Genomic DNA, 9,729 nt, shown 5'->3' with positions numbered 1-9,729 from the left:
GAGCCGGAGCCAGTGTCTGTTCCTGAGCCGGAGCCAGTGTCTGTGCCTGAGTCTGTGCCTGTGCTTGTGTCTGTTTCTGTGTCTGTTTCTGTTCCTGAGCCGGAGCCAGTGTCTGTTCCTGAGCCGGAGCCAGTGTCTGTTCCTGAGTCTGTGCCTGTGCTTGTGTCTGTTTCTGTGTCTGTTTCTGAGCCGGTGGTGCCTGTTCCTGAACCGGAGGTGTCTGTTCCTGAGCCCTTAGTGACCGCGACACTGGCCATTATGGCCACAGCCATGTGGTGTGTGTGGGCTACGCACACACTTGGACCGGTGGTGTCTGTTCCTGGGCCGGTGGTGTCTGTTCCTGAGCCGGTGGTGCCAGTTCCCGAGCCGGTGGTGCCAGTTCCAGTGCCCGAGCCAGAGGGGCCAGTTCCAGTGCCCGAGCCAGAGGGGCCAGTTCCAGTGCCCGAGCCGGTGGTGCCAGTTCCAGTTCCTGAGCCGGTGGTGCCAGTTCCAGTGCCAGTTCCAGTGGTGCCAGTTCCAGTGCCTGAGCCGGTGGTTCCAGTTCCAGTGCCTGAGCCGGTGGTACCAGTTCCAGTGCCAGTTCCAGTGGTGCCAGTTCCAGTGCCTGAGCCGGTGGTACCAGTTCCAGTGCCCGAGCCGGTGGTGCCAGTTCCAGTTCCTGAGCCGGTGGTGCCAGTTCCCGAGCCGGTGGTGCCAGTTCCAGTGCCCGAGCCAGAGGGGCCAGTTCCAGTGCCCGAGCCGGTGGTGCCAGTTCCAGTTCCTGAGCCGGTGGTGCCAGTTCCAGTGCCAGTTCCAGTGGTACCAGTTCCAGTGCCTGAGCCGGTGGTTCCAGTTCCAGTGCCTGAGCCGGTGGTACCAGTTCCAGTGCCAGTTCCAGTGGTGCCAGTTCCAGTGCCTGAGCCGGTGGTAACAGTTCCAGTGCCCGAGCCGGTGGTGCCAGTTCCAGTTCCTGAGCCGGTGGTGCCAGTTCCAGTGGTGCCAGTTCCAGTGCCTGAGCCGGTGGTACCAGTTCCAGTGCCAGTTCCAGTGGTGCCAGTTCCAGTGCCTGAGCCGGTGGTACCAGTTCCAGTGCCAGTTCCAGTGCCTGAGCCGGTGGTGCCAGTGCCAGTTCCAGTGGTGCCAGTTCCAGTGCCTGAGCCGGTGGTACCAGTTCCAGTGCCAGTTCCAGTCCCTGAGCCGTTGGTGCCAGTTCCAGTGCCAGTTCCGGTGGTGCCAGTTCCACTGTCAGTTCCGGTGGTACCGGTTCCAGTTCCTGAGCCGGTGGTGTCGGTGCCAGTTCCTGAGCCAAGGGTGTCGGTGCCAGTTCCTGAGCCGGTGGTGCCAGTTCCAGGGCCAGTTCCAGTGGTGCCAGTTCCTGAGCTGGTGGTGTCGGTGCCAGTTCCTCAGCCGGTGTCGGTTCCTGTTCCTGAGTTGGGGTCGGTTCCTGTGCCATGGTCGCTTGAAGGGTCGTCTACTTCCTGGTCTCCCGAGGGTTCGTCTCCGCCGTGGCCGCACGATGAACTGCCGTCTCCGCCCTGGCCGCCCGAGGGAAAGTCTCCGCCCTGGCCGCCCGAGGGAAAGTCTCCGCCCTGGCCGCCTGAAGGAAAGTCTCCACCCTGGCCGTTTGCACAGCCTGCCCCGTCCTGGCCTCCTGAACCCTGTGGACCACTCTGGTGTCCCAGACATTTTTTTTCCCCTGTCCCGCCCTGGTCTGTCCCTCCCGTCCCGCCCTGGTCTGTCCCTCCCGTCCCGCCCTGGTCTGTCCCTCCCGTCCCGCCCTGGTCTTATGGAGCGTCTGGTAGCCGCTCCGTAGGGAGGGGGTAATGTCACATGCCTGTCCTGTCTTGTGCTGCACATGGGTGTTTGTTATGTTGGGCCATGTGCTCGTGTCTATTGTCTAGCCCCTCCCAGCTTGTTATTTGATTATTGGTTAATTTATCCCACCTGTTAGTCTCATTACCCTCCTTTGTTTGTTCCCCTATTTAGCTTCCTTGTGTTTGTAGTCCTGTGCTGGTTCGTTGTCCGAGTTACCTGTCTTTGATGTTCCTGTCTGTTGATTTTCTGAGTTCTGAGTTTTCTGTATTTTTGTCTGTGTTTGTTAATTAAATCTTCTCTGCACTTGAATCCTCGTCTCTCGCTCAATCGCCCGTGACACTCACAATTGTGAGATATAAAGTCAGAATTGCGTGAAATAAAGTCGCAATTGCGTCTTATAAAGTCAGAATTCTGACTTTTTTTCTCGCAATTGCGACTTTATATCACTTTTTACTTACTCTGACTTTATATCTCGATATTCTGAGAAATAAAGTCAGAATTGCGAGATGTAAACTCGCAATTGTGAGATAAAAAGTCGCAATTATCTCTTAAAATGTTTTATTCTGTGGCGGAAACAAGCTTCCATAATAATTGACTCTTCTTAGGAGCATATAAAACAAAACAGCTCCTTGGAAAAAATGAAATGTAATATTGTTATAAACCAAGGTTTAGTTTAGTTCAGATTAACATTTGAGGGCAGCAATTGTATTCATAATGTCAAAATAAAACCTACGTAATGTTACTTGAAGGCATTATAGCCTACTATTCCTGCCAAACTTCCATGGTTCCAGACAGTTAGTGTTACTACAGTAAATACATGGTGAATGTTGCTGATCTGTGGACACTGGATAGTTCATTCATGGCACAATGTTTCTTCCAGGTTTCCACGTCAGCGCTGTTTGATCCGTTAATAACGGAGAAATGTGAATGTTTCTCACTAGATCTCGCAGCGATATTACAGACATCCCAACCTGCACAAAGTCATTTCCGATGTTATTGCTTCAGTGGCGAATTCAAATGCTTTCTTTACTGGATCTCTTATTAGCGTGTAGTAGGCTAAAAGTGTCGCATGATCACGATCGGCTCGCGCTGCACTGGTCCAAACTGATAAACGGTCCTTCAACCACACAATAACGAGCAGTTTCGTTCCGCTTGCATTACGTTACGTTTGCATTTGATGTTTTTTTGGGCAATGTTGTGGTCGCGCCGGCGTCTCTTACATTATGAGCGCGCTTGCCATGTGCAACGCGCCTACATTTGAAAAAACGAAATTTTGGTCGGCAGGAAAATTGGTCCAACGAACCGTTCGGTTTGAAAATGCATACCGAAAACCGAACCGAAAGCCTCGTACCGAATGGTTCAATACGAATACGCGTATCGTTACACCCCTAGTAACCGCTAATACTGTGTCAAAAATGTAATTTACTCAATATTAACTTATTTTTTATTTAATTGTTGTAATATCACACTTGCAATCGTGATGTTGGTCTTAATATCACCACCATCATGTGTGCATTGCTCAAAGCTACATACATATATTTTGAACACAGGTGATGCATTTCCTTCTGGAAAGAGGAGCTGATGCTACACTGTGTAACCATAGCAACCAGACAGCTCTTCATGTTAGTCAACCAGCACTCCAGGGGGAGCTGTTGATGGCTATGATGAGAGATGTACCGCACCAGAGGCAGCTCTCACTAGCAGCCTGGTGGGGAGATCTCTACTGTCTACAGGACCTGATGGTGAGCAGCTCAGACTTTAACTTACACTTGCCATTTGACTGTTTGAAATGTGATATCAACCTTAGGTTCAGACAAAGCAGGCCAGACTCCACAGGGAGATCTCTGATGGATCAGTATTGGCCATCTGTCATGAGATATATTTACACTCACCTCAACCAATGGCTGGAAGGAATTACAACAAACGAGTCTTATATTGTTTTATGTGTTGGAGGCCCGGACAGACTTGATGGACTTAAATAAACAGAACAGAGATGGTCTGACCCCACTGATGCTGGCTGTAAGGGATGTGGATCTGTTTGAAGGACTGGAGATGCCGTGGGACTATCAACCCGTGGATGTGGTGAAAGAACTTGTGTCTCTTCAGGTGTAAGGAATCCAATTTCAATTTTATTTAATTTTACTTCTTGGATCTGTAATATATAAAAATCAAACACAAAGGTAAGGTATTTGATTTCGTAGGCCTCTCTCATGAAAAATCACCAATGATCCACATGTTCTGATTTCCAGTGACACAAGGATCCTTGATGGGAGGGGTCACACTGCTCTGTGGTACGTCTTTCAGATCAAGAGCACCAAGAAGGAAGATCTCCTTAGAATAATGGAGTCTTCAATGCAAACAGGTAAAACGCTGCATGCTTTAACACTTTTCTTTTCCGAAATTGTGGAAGAGATCTACATGGCGCATAATAGTCCTATCAATGTTTTACTGAAGTTCTTTCAAGCATGTGAATATAAGGGTCCCAGCAATACCAACTATAACTAATGTAATACATGCACTAATGTTCTCAAATCACTGTTTTATTCATGAGCATTTTGCTTATACAGTGTTATTTTTATTTATTTGTAGTGGAATTATTTAGAAACCTGTTTATGTTCTCAATGCATTTACTCATTTTAGTGTTTGTATTGTATTTTGGAGATACAATATTCACGTGTCTGGACGTGTCTTATTGGCCAACGAGTCCTGCTGTACACTCCAGCTGCCCTCCTACATGTGGCTGTTGCACACCAGTTTCAGATAAGATGAAGGTCAGGTGTTTTAACACGACTTACTCATTAATGCAGTAAATACTGGCAGTGTCTCCCACATAAATCCATGTGAACTGTGTGAATAAAAGCGGACAAATGTAATTACAGCATAAACTTCATAAAATAATAAATATGTCTCAGTGGGACTGTAAAGGCAAAACCAATTAAATGTAGTTTATTTGCTCTGAAATGTTTTAATTAAGCCTTTTATGGCGTTCCATTCGGCTGAGCCTTGGTCACAGGCATCACAGCTGGCTAATGATGGTGTTTGTTAGTTGATTGAACGGACCACCTCCAGATGGCCAGTAGTCAACAGGTGCATTAGTCATGTGGGATTCTGTGAGAGGTTATTGTATCGGACGGTCAACCTCACAGCTTTTATGCAGTTTTGTTTCTTGCTGCATACCAGCTGTGTCATTGAAAACCTTTCCTTTACTGAACTTTAAAGTCACCATGAAATCGAAATTGACAATTCTAATTTGATAAAATATTGCTGTATTTATTATAAATCATTTATCCATGCACTTTTTTTTAAATTCATGTGCCTAAACTAACTCTTTTCCTGCCAGCATTTTTTTTAAGTTGCCTGTCACCACCAGCATTTTTGATCATTTTCACAATTTTGTTGTATGAAATTTATTCATTTTGTTGTATGAATATTTGAACATGCAATATATTCAAAATAATTAACAGAGCCTTCTGCTTTAAAAACAATCTAAAATAACTTCCCCTCTTGCAACGATATCTCTTCTCTTCCCTGATGATGTTTTTCGGCTTGAGGGCGGGACAACCTGTCACTCACATAAGATCACAGTAGCAAACCACAATGATACAATGATCCAATCAATTCCCGATAGACAAAATTTCATGTTAAAGATGCCATTTCACTCAGATATACATCAGAATAGGGAAGAAAAGACTATTGCAACTTTTGTTTAATGCCGACTTTATTTTTTTGCAGAAAGAATCAGCTGAGATTATCATTGCACAAAAGAACAATGCAGACATCGACCAAGGTGAGTTGCTAGAATAGACTTAAGAAACATTAATTATGCTATAGAAGACAGAATACAGAATGTCTGAGGTACTGTACACCTGCTGAATCATCCAGAAGGACAGTGATTCTCTGTGTTCACCGGGCTTTTGAACACCCCCTTTGGCAGCAACCACCACCCTGAAACAAACACTCACACACACTGCAGGCTCAGACTCTCAGCCCATCCCTCAGAGAATCCATGACAATGGGAGGGGTGTGTCTTACTCTGCTTTTTGGGCTCCTCTGTTTCAAATGACTCAGACTACACAGAGTCATCAGCAGAGAACCTCTGACACTCGCAGATAAGGATTATGTAAGACTCAGAGGAACTGTAAAACATTTGGTTTCAGTGAGGCTTGGGCTACTTTAGAGAGGACAGACTTTATGAAAGGTAATTTTTTGTATACAAACACACACACAAAGTTTGGGGTCAGTAAGATGTTTTAAATGTTTTTGACAGAAGTGCTCACGAGGTTGCATTTATTTGATCCAAAATACAGTATACACAGTAATATTAGGGAACGTATTACAATTTAAAATAGCTGTTTTCAATTTAATATAATGTAATTTGTTCCTGTGATGTCAAAGCAAAATTTTCTGTAGCCATTATAACAAACTATTCTTATTGTATATGTATATGTATGTATATATATGTATATATATATATATATATATATATATATATATATATATATATATATATATATATATATATATATATATATATGTGTATAATAGTTTTCTGATAACTACATGAAAAGTGATGTCTGTGTGTACAGTATATGGTAAAAGGATTAATGCTTCTAGGGACATTTTGACAAACATTTAATTTAATAATATTCACGTACGATGATATATAGATCTTAAAATGTTGGTGGATTTAATTTGAATGAATTTGTATTGGTTTTATTGTTGGCCTGTGGATAGTGGATCTACTTTTTTGTGAGTTTTTATACTAGCTCTGCAGTATAACCATAGGGAATGTTTCACATGACCCTTTTCACCCAAAGTGTATTTGGATGTCTCTGCAGATAACAGGATTTGCTTTGAGGACTGTATGGAGCTAAAGATGGACATCAGACAAGACAAAGATGAGAGGAAACGAAGCAGGTTAGCCATCTGACTGCATACACATTCATCACTTCGTCAAACTAAATTAGCATTCAGATAAACAAGAGAGCCAATCATAAATCAACAAATCAGACTTAAACACCAACACCAGCAGCTGTGTATACATAAACTGCACAAACAAACTACCCTCACAAACAATCTGCCTGCATGAAACCCCATGTCCGTTCAGTGGCTCCCTGTCATTTCTACACAAAGACCGTACAGAGGAGTACGGTTACAGGATCAAGCCGTCGTCAACATAAGACTATGGTTCCAGGGTGTGCCATTATCCACAGAGAGAGAGAGAGAGAGAGAGAGAGAGAGAGAGATTTAGCTCTGCCCTTACTTTTCAGAATTATTCAGCACATTTCTAAAGAGGATATAGCTAATTTTTAAATGCTTTGAAAAATATGAACAAACTAATGTAAATTTTTCACTCAGTCGGACTTCATCCTTACCCAGCCTATGGAACAGTAGAAAAGACTGGGGCAAAATAAGGCCCTTGCATCCTTCACTCAGTTTGACTTCCTCCTCAATACCCGTTCTCCCTGCTGCTCATGCCACTCAGCTCAGCAAATCTGCACCAATGCTGATGAACCCTCTTCTTGATGCAAGTGTGCTGCTGAAAGCACGGGCTAACATTCATAACAGTAAGTATAGACAGAAGTTGATTGTGAAAAAAAAAATCTTGTATTAAAAAATTACAGAAGCAGATAAATACAGAAAGACACATACATAATGCATAAATGCACTTCCTGGAATGCAGTTTGACAGATTACATTAGAAAAAACAAGCACAGTAAAACATTAAAACTGTACTTACATGCATCATCTGAAATGTAAGTTGGTCCAAGAGTTAAGGCTAATAGCTTGTTTGCAGTCATGTGATTCTAATGACGAGCGAAATTCAGATGGAGGGCAGTAAGTGAAAAGCAGAATGGATAAGATGGATGAAAGTCCGTACTGTGCTGGTTAAGAAAGATATAAACAGAAAGCCACAACATATGTTATGAAGAGGAGCAATTTTTCTACTGAATTGAAAGACTTGTCTGTCATCAAGGCGATTGGTATAAAGAATGTGAAGCTGCATTCACGCCGTTTTGAATTCTGGGTCTGCTTTGTTTGTATAGCGTTGCCTTTCTGCTAGAGAGTTTAGGGCAGTATTTTGATTTTCTGTCGTGATTGTGAAAAATATCGCCATTGTATCATCCACGCTGAATCGAGAATTGCCAGTGGTACTCATATCATTGCTCCGGGAGAAAACTGAACAATGTATTTTTGCTTTTTTTCGCCTTTAAAAACACTAAAGGAAGCAGGTTGAGGAGGTGACGGGAAGACGCCGGATAGTGTTTTTGAAAGTTATGTATTTTGTTTGGTTTAATAATTAACATTACATTTGCGAGTGTGACTGTCAACTCGGCTTGTGAATTAACTTGCACGCAGCCACTTCAAAACGGTTCACAAGCTTCTGTGGATTTGATTTTGGCTGTCATTTGTTGAAATGAATGTAACCCTCTCCGATTATCCTCCGTGGCAATATGAGAAAGTGAATTTTTACAATGACAACAATTAAACTTGAGTTACATTTCACCTTTCCAACAAAGAAATGGATCGACTTCTGTCAGCTTGTTGAACACATTTAAAAGCAGCAGCGCGTGACTGTTTTCACGGTAACCAGAACAACATTGTGAATGGAATTCTACAGAACTTCAGTGAAAACATCAAATGATCATGCAATGCAATAAAATAGCTTCTCTTCCCTGCAAACGATACCATGAAGATTGTGAATATTTAACCAAGTCAATAACAAAACAAAAGTTAAGCAGGTATCCATATTAATTTCAGTATCAGCAAATGAAAAGCAGCATTAAAAGGCGACAACTTTTTCGCTTCCTGCCCTCCATCTGCATTTCATGCCACAGCAACGCAGTGACATAATGTCATGTGCAAACAAGCTATACACACAGCACCGACAGAATGTCAACCAACACCAACAGACACATTCATCAAATTTACTCGGTTACTCCTGTCGGTGTCTGTTGCAGTTTGTTCTCATTGACTGTGCATTTTCAATCAGCATTTGTTGGTAGGTCGTAGAATGTCTGAGGAGTGATGATTTGAGCTAGCCTGGCTAACGTCAGACCAAGTCTCATTTGAGACTTGGTCTGGGAACCACGTGTTCATTTTCTCGTATTTGAGGCGTGGTTTACGAATGCCCAGAGCCGTTTATTGGGCGCTATGAATGTCTATCAAATGCGCCTGTATGTAGCTCATAACCAATCGCTTCAATTATACCAGATGACGTATGTAGAGTGACAGAAATTCGACGAGGAAAAAGACGATGGGTCAAAGATTTATTTGTACACGATGGCGTTTAGCGAATATTACCGTTTGTGCAAGATAAACATGAGGGTAGAAGATAACGTCGAGCCTGATGCCATGTTGGATCCATAGATATAAACAAACTGCTTCGGTGTCGTCATCGTCTTGCTGCTCCCTCCCCGTTCTGTGATTGGTTCCCTTTTTCAGGGGAAAATTTGGTCCATGGTGTCCAGACTGCCTAGTAGCGTGAATAAAATCGCGCTGCGAGCAAGGCAGTATGGGGAAACCCAGGCTAGATTTGAGCAGTAAACGGATAATTTTGCCAGCGTCTGCCTTTAGTAAAACTGCATGCAATCCAGAAGGTAGCTACAGATCATGGAGCACTATGGAGTTCACAATGGAGATGTGTTCATAGCCAGAATCAATAGAGCCCTGGTGTAGCTCCCCGAACAGTCCATATTACCTTGAATGTTACATAGTTTCACTGCTTTCCCAGTGCTCAACAAATTCTACATTGCTCTCTATATTGCTGATAAGACTGGAGGAGTTTCCAAAGAACATCTGCAGATAGCACAAACTAGAATTGCACTGCGTACATGATGAACAAGAAGGGAAGTAGTGCCAGTGTTAGTCATTTCTGTATTATTAGGGTAGTCCAGGAGACATTTACTTGTATTGCCTGGAGATTGTCCTACAG

Source organism: Scardinius erythrophthalmus, assembly GCF_964197995.2.
Source record: "Scardinius erythrophthalmus genome assembly, chromosome: 6".
Classification (NCBI taxonomy): Eukaryota; Metazoa; Chordata; class Actinopteri; order Cypriniformes; family Leuciscidae; genus Scardinius; species Scardinius erythrophthalmus.
This window is presented reverse-complemented; position numbering follows the sequence as displayed.